The sequence below is a fragment of the Ursus americanus genome, chromosome 1 (genome assembly GCF_024610735.1).
Source record: "Ursus americanus isolate L20-20 chromosome 1, mUrsAme1.1.p, whole genome shotgun sequence".
NCBI classification, from domain to species: domain Eukaryota; kingdom Metazoa; phylum Chordata; class Mammalia; order Carnivora; family Ursidae; genus Ursus; species Ursus americanus.
In genome coordinates, this window is record NC_142127.1 from 56302803 (window position 1) to 56318849 (window position 16047).

The 16047-nt window shown below is 39.1% G+C and overlaps 1 protein-coding gene across 6 annotated transcripts in view; it reads right to left on the reverse strand.

The window, feature by feature from the left end:
- The window catches only part of ZNF385B (zinc finger protein 385B), a 296219-nt gene that overhangs the window by 102535 nt on the left and 177637 nt on the right, over positions 1–16047 (reverse strand). The gene's annotated exons all lie outside the window — the stretch shown is intronic.

The window sequence follows — 16047 nt, forward strand, 5'->3', positions numbered from 1 at the left end:
ATCCTTAGACTTAAAACTTTAAAGATATGCTCAACTGAACTATTTCTCAAGTATGACGACAAAATGGTTTTCTTTCTGTCTCTGGCTTCTTAGGCAGTGCTTTACACCTAGCAGTCACTCTAGAAATGTTTCCTACACAAAGTAGTTTGGTTGGTTCTTATACATACATATTTTCTTCGTTCTTGTACATACTTTTTTTTTTTTTTAGTTCTACCACATTGCTTATGCTTCTTAGAATGCCCTTGCCTTTCTGTCCCCTCTCAAATTCTAGCTTTGAGTGGCATTTTAAATGCCATCTCTTCCAGGAAGCCTTTCCATTTCCATCAGAAAAAAGTCTCTTGCTCTCCTTTGAACCTGCAATACATTTCACTAATATCTCTTTTACAGTATTTAAGACATTTGATTGTGTATGCGTCTTTTCCCCCCAAGAAGCTATCAGCTCTTCTGGATTAGAGACCAGACATGATTTGCTGCTTTTGCCTAGTGACTTGCCCAGAGAAAGCACTCAACAAATGTACTGAATGAATGACTGAATGAATGAGGTAAAGGGAACAGCATCTACACTCTTAAATGAACTGTGCTCTGCATACTACCTGGTGAAAGGCTTTCTTTCCCATTGATAATTATGAGGGTCTTCAAAGAGGAAACATGATGAGAATTACAGAAACAAGTTTTAAAGGGCCCCTTATAAATGGGGAGTTTTCTTTAAACCTTGGGTTTAACGTTATTCTAGAACTCAGAAGCATGTTCCACATAAATAAAGTCATAAACATTCATCGGATTCCTGGGATAATGCTCAAAAGCTTAATTAACCCATAGGACAGGTGTAGTGGCTAGAACATTACACTAGCACCTCAATGCCAACATTACTACAAGGGGTCATGAAAAGTAGTCAATATTCTATGAGTGTTTAAGAAGTGCTCAATCTTCTTGATAAAACATCAAATCACAAATTTTGTTTTCTTCTTCATATTTTAAGACATACTCCAAGGGCTGTAACCAGAAGCCAATTTTCTTGTGTATTCAAATGATTACTTTTCATTACCAGGAAGAATGTGCTCTGGTTAAAGAATGAATTCATAATTGCTGATTATAAACTGTAGATTTAGAAAATGAAAGTCTTCTATAAGGTTGTCGATATGTTTAAATTTTTAGAAATCAGAAATTATTTTCTCTTTTAGTTACAATGCTAATTTTTAGCTCCTTTGTCTTCATTTTGGATTAATTTTAAATTGACTGTGTGGCCCCTGATACTCTAGCTTCAGTTCCTTTATCCACATCCCCTGACAAATACATAATGGCCCTTAACAAACTTTTAATTACATTCATTAAGGGAGTCTGTTATTTTAAAGTAACTCTTCAGTGAGTAAATAATCCCTTTTTAATGGAAAAATGATTGCCTTTCTAATTATCTGAATTGCAATTTTGGATTTTCACAAATCTACTTAAAGCAGACAAGCTTATAAACAAGAAATTATCAATGAAAAAGACATATTTTCACCGTTACTTTTGTTCCCCCCAGCACTGAGTTAGACATTATGATACGCTGAAGACGGGGCCCTTGGTCCTTGAGAAGGTGACTATTTGGAGAACAAAAATAATATATCTGGAACACTTCGAGACCAATACAAAGACACATAAAATTTAGTGTGAATTACAGGCCCAGAGAGAGAAGTAGTAGAGGAGAGAATATAACCTCACAAGGGCAGGGATCTTTGTTTTGTTCACTGATGTATCCTAAACACTTGGAACTGTGCCCTACACATGTTACGAGCTCAAAAAACAACTGCTCCACCAAAAGGAAAGAGAAGTGAGTTAGAAAAGTGAGTTAGAAGAAGTGAGTTAGAAGTGAGTTAGAGAAGTTTCCCTGTGAAGGCAGGGCTTAAGTAAGATCTTAAAACATGTGATTCCTTGGTTTCTCCTTTTGCTCACCACCTGCAACCAGACTATTACCAAGTCCTGTCTGTACTCCCAGTACATACTGCAGATCTGTCCGCTTCTCTCCACGTCACAGCCACTTTCTAGTCCAAGCCATCAGCATCTATCTGGACTACAGCTCATGGCTCTGAGTGGTTCTTTCTGGGAATGTTTATGCTCCCCTACACTTGGTTTCCACGTAGCAGCCAAACTGTTTAAAAATACGAACCTTACCGCGTTACTCCCTCTCCTTCCCATAGCCTACATTTACATGATTAAGCGTCTGCTTACTTCCAAAACCTCACCTTGTATCACCTCCACTTGCCAACCGCTCCCCTTCCAAGCCCTAACCTTCTTTTCTCTTTCTTGAACTTGTCAAACTCATTATCTCAAGACTTTTGTGTTTGCTGTTCCCTCAGGGTGGAACTCTCCTTCCTAAATTTAGTTGTGTCTCAGCTGAGGTCTTCAGCAAGGTGCTTCCTCTCTTACGGGGTTCTGTTTTACCTACTCCATCCACTTATGTGTCTCTAAAATTATCTTGTTTTATTTACTTGTTCACTGCCTCCTCTCACTACAATGTGATCTCCATGACAGCAACAGCTATGTTCCACGTGCTTTACTCCCCGCTTCTAGAACAGTGCTAGGCCTCTGACAGTACTCAGTACAGATTTTGAATGAATGAATGACTTTATTTCCCCACCTTTTCAAGTATGAAGACAGTTTATACACATTGAATGATTTGAAGGGCTCCTCACATATTATTATTCTTTTTTTCCTCATGAGTAGTCACTGATTATATATGATGCTGTTATGAAGTCAGGAACATTTTTTCAAATAAAGGCTTACCATTATCACAGTGGGGCTGACATACATTTGGCAAGAGTATGATAAGTGAGACGTGGTGCCCATTTCCAGTTCCAGGTACGAGAGGATCCTTTGCCTACAGACGTTATGGGATCACTGAGGAGTTATATGCAGACAGCGTAGGAGAACACAGGAACGGAAGCCATCCTACTTAACACTTGTACAGAGATGTGAGTAAACTCAGGTGAAGCCTTGGCCTAAACTAAGGATAAACTAACTTATTTTTTGAACCTGCTGACACCTCCTATAGAGTTTACTGGTCATCTTCACACATTTGTATAACGGCTAACACATTACATTTATTAATATGCCAACACTATTCTAAGCATTTTATGCATATATTAATTCACCCAATCCTGCCAATTGACACAGTAAGGGAGGAACTTGCTACCACCTACATTTTGTAGATGAGAAAACAGGGCACACGAAACTTAAGTATTTTGCTCAAGATCACAAAGCAGGTAAGTGGCAGGGCTGGCACGCAAAGCCGTGTTGTCTGGCTCTAGAGTCCACACTTTAGCCACTATGCTATGCCGCCTTCCTGACCGAGGAAGAAGGCACGGTCTTCACGCTAGGTGGGGAATGTCTTGCATCATACATAGCATACAAGAAAAATTACATAGCAAATGTCAGCGACTTCTAAATATGCATGTTTTACTCCTAAACGTTTTCAAGCAGTTGTTTTCTCTTTATGCCACATAAAGGTCTGAAATGCTTAGCAGCAAGTAGCTTCATGAAGCAGTTCTATATCATGTGGGAAATCATGAGGATAATCGAAATCAAATACCAAATCTCACTGTGCCTTCAATATCACTGTGAAAACAGCATGCTTTTCTAGGACACACTGTGAAGTCTGAGGTGATAAGATAGCCTATCTCAAAATGACTTGAAACCAAAAATGGATTTTCCCAACTCACCAAGAATGTTCTATTTTGACAGGTTAGAACATGGGGATACAGACCTCACCTTCATATATAAGGTCTTAAAGTGTATAAGCCTCAGTGATTTCTGCCCAGTATTCGGTCAGGTTGTTTATGAAGGAAGTTCAATATTAGCTTACCGAACCAAGACAGAATTCCAATAAGGCTCAGGTTGTTTTGTCATTCACATAAGGCCCTTCATTTATTCCCCTCCATCTAGTCCCTCCTTTTTAAAGAGATTAATTAGGGGCTCCTGGGTGGCACAGCGGTTAAGCGTCTGCCTTCGGCTCAGGGCGTGATCCTGGCGTTATGGGATCGAGCCCCACATCAGGCTCCTCCGCTATGAGCCTGCTTCTTTTTCTCCCACTCCCCCTGCTTGTGTTCCCTCTCTCGCTGGCTGTCTCTATCTCTGTCAAATAAATAAATAAAATCTTTAAAAAAAAAAGATTAATTAGTCACCTTGCAAAAATATGAATGAATCAAGGAGGAGTTGCCTCTACTGGGCAGAGCACATGTTATGCAACTTGACCCTTATGTAATAAATCTTTTGGAAAGCAGGTCTTCTTTTCCCAGTGGGACCTGTCTTCACTTTTCTCATGTGAGACTTGGCAAATGGGACATTCTGAGTTTGACAGGCCACTTCTCTGCTCCTCAGCTGACAACTATTTTACACAGATGTCAGCTGAAACCCTTACAGGGGCACGTAGGGGATCAGAACATTTGAATCACATCCAGCACCGAGAATCCATCCTCCCTCAGCTCTCTGCCTGCCCCATCCCATGCCACCAGCAGCACGGCCCTCCTACAAGGCTCCAGGGAGATGGCACACAGCACGAGCAAGGCAAAGGATCGGCTGTCAGCACGAAGCTGGCTTAGGGCGTTCCTTTGTGAGAAGTTCATTCAGGAAGACAAATCTCTGAATTCCTGCCATTATTCCTTGAAAAAGGTTTGGGAGCTGGAGGAGAGATGTAAAGGAATTTAGGGCTTTTTCTCATGGTGTGGTAGTTTTAGAGTCAGACTCCAGTTCAAATTTTGCTTCTACTATTTATTAACTTGCGATGTCACTTTGGGGAATTACTATCGCAACCTCAGTTTTCTCATCAGAAATATCTGCCTTTTTTAGGGTTGCCAGGGGAAGGGCGTCGTAACACATATAAAATGCTTAGCATGGTGGCTGGTGCAGAGGGTGCCTTCAATAAATGTTAATTCTGTCTTTGTTTCTCCCAAATTGAAAAGGGCCAGGTGTTTGGAGGTCTGCATTTAGAAATGCCTCCAATATCCTCAGCACGACCCATTTTCATTGACTTTGTTTTTGTTTTGGCTTTATGTTTTTGCTTTGGATTCTTATATTAAGATCCACGGACTCCCCCTCTCCAAGAATTCAATGCAGTATTTGCAACCATGCTCGTTTTGGGCAAAGAATCCAATTTAGTCAATTCTCAAAGGATTCCATGATTCGAAGAGATTAAAAATCTCTGCGTATGTTTTTGAAAAGTTGTAGGCAAAGTGAATATTTTTTTGTAAATCAAATTTGACTTTTAATGTACTAGAAGAACGAGTGAGCAAAGGAACTCTACAATGAATCTTTCTGTAAAGCAAATACTTGTTTCATAAACTGCTTATTCAATCCAGAGTTTTTTGGTTTTTACAAAAGATTTAGACTTTCAATATCAGGTTTGCTTAAACTAGAACTCCTAGTGACATTATATGCATAGTAGTAACTTTCATTAACAATTTACAGTGTAGCCTGGGGGTCAAGTTCAGGTTGAATGTAAACTGAAAAAGAAGGAACTCCAAAAAGTCCCTGCTCTTAACTGGACAGAATCTTAGCTATCCTCTGCTTCAAAGACCTCATTTTATGGATGAAGAAATTGAGGTTCTCAGGGGTTACATGACTTGCTCAAGGTCATTGCAATAGTTACAGACAATAAGGAATAACAGCTCTAAAAATAATGACAGTGATTATGATGATGATGACAGCACTATGATCTGTTGAGCATTTACTTGAGCTGAGCCTTTTAAAGACTTTAACCTCATGTACTTTTGCTACAACCCTAGAGGAAGATTTTATTACCTCCACTCATCAGATGAAGCACTTTGCCCAGGGCTCCACAGCCTGTAAACGGACAACTCAGAACTTAAACTGACTCACAACTCAGAACCTGTTCTGGCTTGAAAGACTGTGCTTTTAGGCTGCTTCCCAGAATACAACAGAACAGAGAGTCACATGGTCTTGAAGTAGAAACAAGAGGTTAGGCAAGGTGTACCTACAACCTTCAAGGTATATATTTGAATGGGTTTTTTAAAAATATGATATTAGATAGTCCTTGATAATGCTATACCCTCACAGATATACATTTGTGGTATACCAGGAGTATAAGCTCCAAAATATATCCAGGTCAATTGCTTGGAATATCACCCTTAGACACAACTCGCTCTGACCAGGCCTCTTCCAAGGCTGCTGGCCAAGGGGACTGGTCCTCGTGGAGTCTATGCTCTCCTCCCCCACATTCTAAGCCACATTCTGGGTATCTGGGATTTCATATGTTCATTCCCAAATGGCCCTAGAACTACTTCCAGGGCCTACATAGGTCTCTTTTCTAGATCTTTCTTCCTCGAGGCAGATAATACCCATGTGGGACCAGCATGGCTGCTTTTAGGGAATATAGATGGAACTTGGCAGCTGGGACTGGGTGTCCATACTCCTGAAGTATAGGAGAGGGCTGGGGCGGAAAAAAAAAAAAAAAAAAGAGGGTGGGACAGGAGCCACGCTATGCTTCCATTCTGGCACAGAACTTTGATGTGTCTGGGAATTCTAAAATAATACGTGGCCTTCTCAGGTTTTTATGACTATATATTTGTCAATGTATATATTTGTCAAAGTATATGAAATATACTTTACCTAGCAGCTGAGTGGCTTGATTTTGAATTATTACAGTTTATAGTAGATATATATGGGCATTAATTTTTATCCATGTCTTAGGCTTCACGTATCATGGGACAGGACAAGGCAGGCCTGCATGCTTTTCTACTTCCCAGTGCTGTTCTTTCTCAGCTTTCTGGGTCTTGGGGTCCCTTTAGTATGGCTCCATATCTGCTTTGATCTCTATTTTCCTCAACTCTACCTTTACTGATGACTTGGTATGAAATCCATCTAGGATCAATGATCTACAGATCTACGATCTATAAGATCCATCATCTGACATGTAATGAGGGCTGATTATAAGCCACGAGGTACTATGTATGTAACAACAGAAAAGAAACCCTCAGTCCCTGCCCTCATGGAGCTCACTGCCTGTGACAGTTCTGCTTGAAAATAAAGGCATTTAAAACACAGCATGACAGGTGTGATGACAGAGTCGTACTGGCTACGCTGAGGGAACATAATTCCTTCAAAGGTGGCCAGTAAGGTTTCCTTGAGAAAGTAAAGTCTAAACTGAAAACCTCGAGTAGGATTTACCTAGGAAAAAGGTAGGAATACAGCAGGAGACGAGGAGGAGCTGGTTGCATGCTTAAATCGAGGGGATTACACAACAGGCAGGCCAACAGCCAGAGCAAGCATCGTACCCTGAACTGAAAGAATTTCAGCATTGATTGAAGTATGTCTCTGGGGTGAGAAATGTTCCAGAAACTGGAACAAGACCAGCACAGGTCTTATAAGTCATGTTAATGTGTTTAGGCTTGACCTAAAGGGGATGGGGAGTCAAAGGCAGATTTGAAACAAAGACATGACATGATGAGACTTTTACATTAGGAACATCAGTGGGTGAAACATGGATTATGTGTATGTGCCAGAGGAGCTGCTGGGGAAGGAGTGGGAGGGAAGGGCAGGGCTGATGGTCCTAAGAAGTCCAAGTAGGAGGCATTATAGCAACCCAGGTGAGAGACAGTTTTAGCATGGATTTCGTGTGGGTCAGCCTGTGGTGAGAAGACTGATGGAAGAGTAGAATCAGTAAGACACGATCACTGATTGGATATGAGGCTAACATCCAGTGGACTGAAGAGAAGCTCCCAGCCTGGGTAAACAGAGGGATCAATTGCAGAAAAGGAACGCAGAGGGAGGTGAAACCTTGAAGGGATATTTGGTTTCTGAGCATTGACCTCAGCCTCACTCCAAGCCACAGCTTTTGATTTTCATCTTTGGATACCACACACTGAGACTGAGAGTGAGGGCCTAAGTGTTAGACTTTGGGGGTCTCCTCTTCCTACTGTGCCCCTACTGTGCCCCGCTTGTTTTCAGGAGGAAGGGTGGACGAGCAACAGCCAGGAGAAAGGGAATTCTTAGATGAGGCTCTCATTTATAATTCCTCTGTAAAAGATCATCATTTGTTTAAAATACTCTGCTAGCATAAAAATGACTGGGATTATTCAATAAATGACAATGTTTCTGAATTTTCAGTTATGTTGGATTTGGGGGTTAGTCAGTATGTCAAGATTTTGCTCTCAAATATTTCATGTTAACCTAATAAATGTTGATCCTTAAAGATGAAGAAAGTTACCTAGAGAATGGCTAATACATACCCCTCCGTAACATATTTTCTCAGACTTTACACATGCATTTCACAGTACATCAATGACAGAAACTAATCTTTATCCATATACTTGAGTTATAGACTTTTCTCAATCGCTAGGAATTTCACATGGGCTATTAATACCAGAAGGAAAATTTTAAGTAATAGCACTTAGTCTCGGTTAAAAGGAATAATGCAATTTTTATTTTTTATTTTGCCAGACTAAACATCAACTGATATGCTAACAATCCTTTATGAAGTTAGCAGCTATAAGGAAAAGCAAAAACAAAAATAAAAAACAAGTAAGCAAAAAACCCTAAAGGATGAGTTCAGTTTCTTGAAAACAAACTTTTCAAAAGTAAATGTATCATTCTGCTCAATATTGATGAACATCGTCTGCATTATTTATTAGCCGTAGCATATGCAGTCCAGTTAGGTCTTTTTAAAAAAAAATCTAAAATTTAGGTGAAAAGTCAAATTTAAAAGTTACTTTTGAACGTAACAATTGTGCTGCGTGAATTTTTAAAGTGAAAAAATAGAAATCAATACCATGTAAGGAAAAAAAGAAAAATGCATGAGGAAGCTTTCAGGGGCCCTATCAATATTTTAAGCAAACATAGAGGAAGAAGTCAAGTTGCTGTGGCAGCGTTACCAAGGTTATTCACATCTAAGCCTGTGTGGCTTTGGATAAAATTCTTTATTTCTTTATATCTCAGTTTTTTCATAAATAAAAGAAACAGAATCAGAACAGACTCACCAAAATGCCACAGAAAAGAAGGTTTATAATGAGTTTTGACGTGCGCTTGATGAAAACTATAGCATTATTATTAGATCCATCTTATTTTATCTTTACACAGACCTTGGATCCCTATGACCAAAAGGAATGATTTTTAAAATCATGTCTTTACTGTAATGATCTTTAAGATCGATAACAAAATCTTTCCCCAGGAGAAACGGGCAAATAAGAATTACTGCAATGAGAATGCCTCCGTAGGTTAAGGGGTTTGAATCCTGCATGCAAACTGCACTTTACAGTGAGGGCAGCGTATCTAAACCACCATCTACTCAGGGCACGACGGAACCGCATCATCTGTGGATAAAATACAGATCAGAACTGATATGAATCAGACAGGCAACACTGTCCTTACTCAGAACGCTGAACGATACTTTTCTCTTTATCCTTCTCAAAATTGTTAGGAGAACAACAAAGTAGAAAGTCCATGGAAGCAGAATCTAAACTATTTCTGTTCGGCTCTGAGCAAGGTACTTATCTGTTACATCCTGAACAAGGAGCAGAGCGAACTAAAAAATATCCCTGCGTAAACAACGGTAAAACCGTCTGGGTAACCACAAAAATAATGACTATTGAAAACACTCGCATTATAGTCAAATTAATTGTAGCTCCTTACAGGAAAAGACCATTAAAAGCCAGAAAGCCCATAAACAAACTAGATGGAAGCGATGCTAAAAGGAGCTAATCTAATGTCATACTTGCACACAGAGGAAATTCTACTCTTCACATGGCAGAAATCGTTAGCGTAAGTACAGATGCACTGGCGGACTACCGCCCTCCCTCGTGGTTCAGGAGATTGGGTGAGAGGGAGGAGCGCAGAGGGCCAGGTTAACGAGGCAAGGCTAATGAGCGAGAAGTGGGTGGACGTGCTGCTTCCCTTGCTCTCTGCCTCCTTCCTTCTGGAACTTCTCTTTAGCCCTGCCTCCTGAGCTATGTCTCTCTAGGCACTCCTCTGGCCTCTCCGATCGAGTTGCTCTGTCCCCTCAAAGCCTGTTCTTCCTCTTCTGTGTACATGGATGTTCCGGTTTGGTCTCACCCCTGGTTTTCTGCTGGTGGTCCTCTACACCTTCTCCCTGGATGACCCCTGTCTGTCAGGGCACTGTCTCTGCGAAGGACTGCCACTCTGAGCCCCGGCCTCTGCCCCGAGCCTCAGCTCTGTATAGCCAGTTGCCAGCTGGATCCCCCGTAATCATGTCTACAACCAAACCTATTTGGACTGAAAGATTTTACTCTGAAATGTGAGAATGAAATTACTCATTCTAAAGGAATATCCTGAGATAATAAAAGATATATTTAGAAGAGGAAGAGAGCCAGTGCCAAAGAGTGAGAAAGAAAGAACATTAACCATATTTCTTATAAATCTTCAGTGTACAAGAATTACATATTTTAATAATATTTTTAACCATCTGAGTACAAATTAAATTTAACGTTATTTGAACGCCAGGTTCAAATGAAGGGTGGCCCTTTGTTCTGTGGGATTTGTTTTCAGCCCCTCACCAAATGTTAAAACCAGATTGAGAAACAGAAGTAGAAATGCTGTTTATTTGGAGTTCTCCTTGGCCTCGAAGCATTGCTCCTTTCCTGTGCGAAGTGGAGAAGCTTTCAAAGGCCACTGAGTGAAGCTCCGTGTGGGAGCTGATTCCACCCCCTCTTCACTGCAGAATGCTCAACTCAGAGGAAGAATGGAGGGGGGGCAGGAAGGAGAGAAAAAGAAAAAGGGAAAGCAAAAAGGAGTAAAGAACGAACATTAATACATTTCTCACTCTACCCAAAATTTGTGTGTGAAGAGTAAGTGGTAATTAATTATGCCAAAATGTTTTGGTGTTAGAAAATTTTTTTTAAAGAAGAGGTGCCCATGCTTTTAGATTATATTCTCACCTAATGCTAATACAACACCCACAGGATATTTGCAAAATTTGAAGTTCTTGAAGATTTTCGTTGAAAACCTGTTAGAATTTCTCCATGGTTCATTTTTATTTTTATATATTTTTAAAAGATTTTATTTATTTGACAGGGAGACAGCCAGTGAGAGAGGGAACACAAGCAGGGGGAGTGGGAGAGGAAGAAGCAGGCTCCCAGCGGAGGAGCCTGATGTGGGGCTCAATCCCAGAATGCCGGGATCACGCCCTGAGCCGAAGGCAGACGCTTAACGACTGAACCACCCAGGCGCCCCTCCATGGTTCATTTTTAAAGCAAAAGTTGAAAGAAATTTAAATTCCAATATGTCTTCAGGAACACCTGAACTTAATTCTTCCCCTAGACGACTCTTCTCCTTATATTCTTTAGGCTAAATGATGCCAACTACCATAACACATGCCTCCTACCTCTCCTCTTCTTCTCACAGCCACACAAACCCCAGGTCCTACAGGTTTCAATTTCCACTATGTCTCAGATTCATCCCCGTGACTGACCACTGCCCTACTTCAGATCCTCCTCTTTCCATCATCATTGGTCTCCTTTACTCCACTTCGATTCTCCTTGGATCCATCTCTTAGGCTGCTGCTAGAAAAATTTATCAAAAATCCGAATTGATTCATGCAAATCTTCTGCTTAAATCTTTTTTTTCATTGTTTCATTTCATCTACTCAAATAATATCTGCTGAGGACCAGGGCCTGCATGTCAGATCAATGCACAATGTTGGCAATGTGGCATGAACGAGACCAACAGGGTCTCCATGCCCACAGAGCTTTGCCTTCACCATCGAATTTACGCTAATATGGCTTACATGGTCCTCCAAGATGAGACTGCTAACGACCATCGGAGCTTCATTTCTCACCGTGCCTGTCTCAAACATTACATCAGCAGCACACCTGTTTATAGTTCCCTGTATACGTCACGCTCTTTCTCACCTTTGTGATTTTCTCCTGCTGACCCTCTCCCCTCCTCTCCCACTTGATCTGCTTCTTTCTATGCATTCTCTGAGAGAAAGTCTCTCTCTGACCCACTCAGGCTGGGTGAAGTATTCCTCCACTGTGCTCCTATGTAATACCTACATTCCACATCACCGTATCCACTCCATTGTAAATATCTGTACACATATATGAACACAATTCATTTTAGGTACATCTAGTTCTAGACAAACATTTATTTACCAACTACCAAATTCAAACATAATGACTCATATATTCTATCATAAATTTAGAAAAAAATTGATGGCAAAGAGATGCTGATACTAACAGAGTTATAATTCAGGGAAGAGGGCAGGAGGTGTTCGGATCCCAGTTCCAATTCCATATCCAAGATGGACTTAAAAACTCAGGCAGTTCAACAAATATAGAGAAATTCAACTGACTGTTTTGTTCTAGTAATCTCTGCTGCACTAGTATGTTTGCCTTCCTGATTGAGGTATTAATAATTAAGTGTGTTGTGATAAAGTCTGGTCCTTTTGCTAACGGAGAGGGTTTGAGGAAAAGCTCTTAACGGACGGCTTCAAGCATTCTTCATCTGAGAATAAAGAACCCGGCTGAAAACTGTATATAAAAATATATTGAGGCAGTAAGGAGTAATCATTACCTGCAAATATACAATTATGACATGGAGGAACAGTCCCATACCATTGGGCAACTAGAGTAAAAACTAAGATTTCTTTGAGACCTTCAGAACACTCCATTAGACAAAAAGCAGGCTACCCAAGCCCAGTTGGATTGAAGGGATCTTGTTTTTTAAGGCCAGTATTAGTGGGGAAGTAAGCCAAAGCTGCCTCCTCAGATGAGATCTTGGAATAATTTCTTTTTTTCCATTTTAAGCAACTTCTAGCTCTTATTAGAGTAGATAACATAGAGCTGATTATACATCAGACATAAAATCTCATGGTGAAACAAAGTTTCTCTAATAACAAGTGCCAAAAGTCTCCATAAATATAGATCCATCTGTAAGACCATTTACTGTAATTCTCTAATTATACAGAGCCGGTATCTACTTTAAATAGAAATTTTGCCTGTGTATGTCAGTGTATTTCTAGTGGAACATGTGGCAACTAGGCCTGTGCTCTTTTATAATTACCGATCTTGAGGGAAAAAATCAGGTTAAGGTAAGGATTTATTAAAACCTTTTAAGTTGTATAACTTATTAGGAAAAAAAAACTATAATTGCTTTTTAACAAAAGTTTAGATAATTATGTTTCAGTGTTTTTAGTAAATTACTAAGATGAATACTAGTTATGCCCACAGTATGGAAAATAATGAATAAAATAATTGCTTTGTGGTCTGTAATGTCTTTGTTACAAACAAAAAACAATCCCAAAACAACAAAAACAAAAAAACAAACACACACACACACACACCAAAAAATTTGTGGTCATGAATAAATGTTAGTGTGCTTAAATTTCTGTAAGTTTTCTTGGGCTGGTATACTTAATTCTCACAATGTTTGTAAACTAACTTATGTCTATTTTTCATATTAAGAAATTATTAAATTTTTTCTGCTTTGGCAATTACTCATTGTTTAATTACATATTTATGTGGTGTTATTGTTGGCTAGACACCTCAGACATTACTTTCCTTAACTAGTGACAGTACTCTAAATATGGGATGTGTATGTGTATATGTGTGTACATATGTGTGTCTCTACATGTATCCATATACACAGCAATATATTCTTCATACATGTTTATATTTGCACATTTAAGTACTATAGACTCACTCTTTGGCTCAAACCCATTTATGCATTCATTCAAATATTTCTTTTAAGCATCTACCATGAGCCAGGCCCTGTGTTTATCCCGAGTGAGACATGGTCCCTGCCCTCTAGAATCTAGTAAGGAAAACAAAACAAACATGGGACAAAGACAACAAATGAGTTATATATACAAGGCAATGTGTAACTCTCCTTTCTGGGGACATACTGCAACCTAAACCGAATCTTAAAACTTAATACACAAAGCAAACGTTATAGTAGGTATCGTCATCTTGCCTTCTCAAATCAAAAGCATCAGAGGGTATGCGTGGGTGTCTGCCCATATCAGTAGTCACACTGAGACCATCTATGAGGCACAGGAAGAAGTGATTTTATGTTACCATATACCTTACTTATCTATATATTCATTTGCTCTGCCCAAATGCTGAGAATTATTTAGGATCAAGTCATTAGTATTAATTCCCAATCAAGACAGTTCAGAATTTACTAACTCGTGTACCTAGTGGGAAGCATTCCTTTTACCGTTCAAAGTCACTAGACTGAGTTCCTGAAGCCTGAAAGTCACATTGGGGCTTCACTGTTTGTTCAGCTGATCACAAATCAGAGGTAATGACATTTACATTGCTAACAGACTTTGCTCCAAAGTATGTTAACTCCAGGTTTGGTGTTGTTTCTCCTATCTGAGAAAAGCTTATTTGACCTCCTGCATGAAACTTTAACTAGAACTAATTATCTGAATAAGAACATTCCCTTACTCATATATCCACAAAAACATACACATAATAAATCTAGAAATGTATGAAATTCTCTAATTAACTATTTCATATGAGAATCAGGACTAGTGTGCAAAACAAATTAACGTATGTATTATTGATTTATCCTGACATACACATTAGATGACCCAACAAATCTGGGCACATTAGGAAAGTACCTCCCAGTCATTATGATTGACACAGCCTATGTGACAATGACTTCTTATGTTAGGCTTTTAGAATCAGACTAATAGAAAAATACGTGTTTTGGTAGAGATTAAATCCTGCATAATGTGGAGAACAACTGCAAATAATTGGACTTTTCTGTATACCAAATTTCAAGCAGTTAAATCTTTGCTTCTTTAATGTTCCTTTGATCACAATTATTAGCATATTATTAGCTTACTGGTGTGAAATGAAAAACAAGAATTCCAAATTCAGTTTACTTTATTAACGAGCACTAAATGACCTCAAACCAAAGCCAGATAAAAAATCCCATTGGCTTGCTTAAAGTATAACTGGTAGAGTTTAAAATATCTGCTAATTGTTAACTGTTTTAATATGTTGCTTGACCAGGCAAGAATAAATATACACACACAGAGACAGATATTCAGATGATAATTAAGGTGCTCATATCTCATATTACGAATTTTATAACACTTACAAACTTGTAAAGTATTTTGAGACCAGCCAATAGTGTACATAATTTGAATAATATTTTATCAGGTCCAATAAAATGTATAAATTTGGTTTCATAGTCAAACTCAATGCAATAGGATTTGATATGTGCTTAAAAATAATAACCAACAATTTTGAACATTTTTCTGCGCAGGTATATGCTAACTGATTTCTATGCATTACATAGTTTAATTTTCATTAAAACCCTATGAGGTGGACTCTATTATTTCCACGTCATAGAAAAGATTGAGAAATTTAGTGAGTTAAGCAACTTGCCCACTTACTGTAAATAAGTGACAGAGCTTGGATTGAAGCCAAACTTTAGTGACTCCAGAGCCAAATTCCAGCTCATATACAGTTTGCTGTGAATTAGAAATTGGAAGGCCTGGAATGGAGTCTCAGTGTCAATCAATTATTAGCCCTAAGACCTTAGGGAAATTACTGAACTTCTCCAAACTTCAATTTTCTAATATATAAAATAGAGCCAATAACATATCTCAACCATTCCTTCAAAGTTGCCATGAGGATTAAAGAGATAATGTAAGCAAGAAAACTGTAGAGTGCTCTACAAATATCACTTTATTATATTGTAATATCTTAACATTTTGCAACTCCCAAGGCATTTTGTGTGACTAAGCAATGACGTTAGACCAAATAACTCCTTAGATAAAGAGACTTTAGGAAGCCACCAGAGCAATCTTCCACTGTAGGAAATTTTAGGGAGGTTGTCCAGGGTAGCACAGGGTAATTAGAAAAAAAATTCACCCTTTGTGAGTGCCATGATAAATGAAAGAGAGGTCAGTGCTAAGGACTTAAGGTTTTTATTCTCCCAAAATTCATGTTGAAGCCCTCACCCCCAAAGTAAATATAGATTGGAGACAGGGTCTGACAGAGTGGTAGTTAAATGGGGTCATAACAGTGGGGCCCCAATCCAATAGGGCTGATGCCCTTATAAGAAGGGGAAGAGATACCAGAG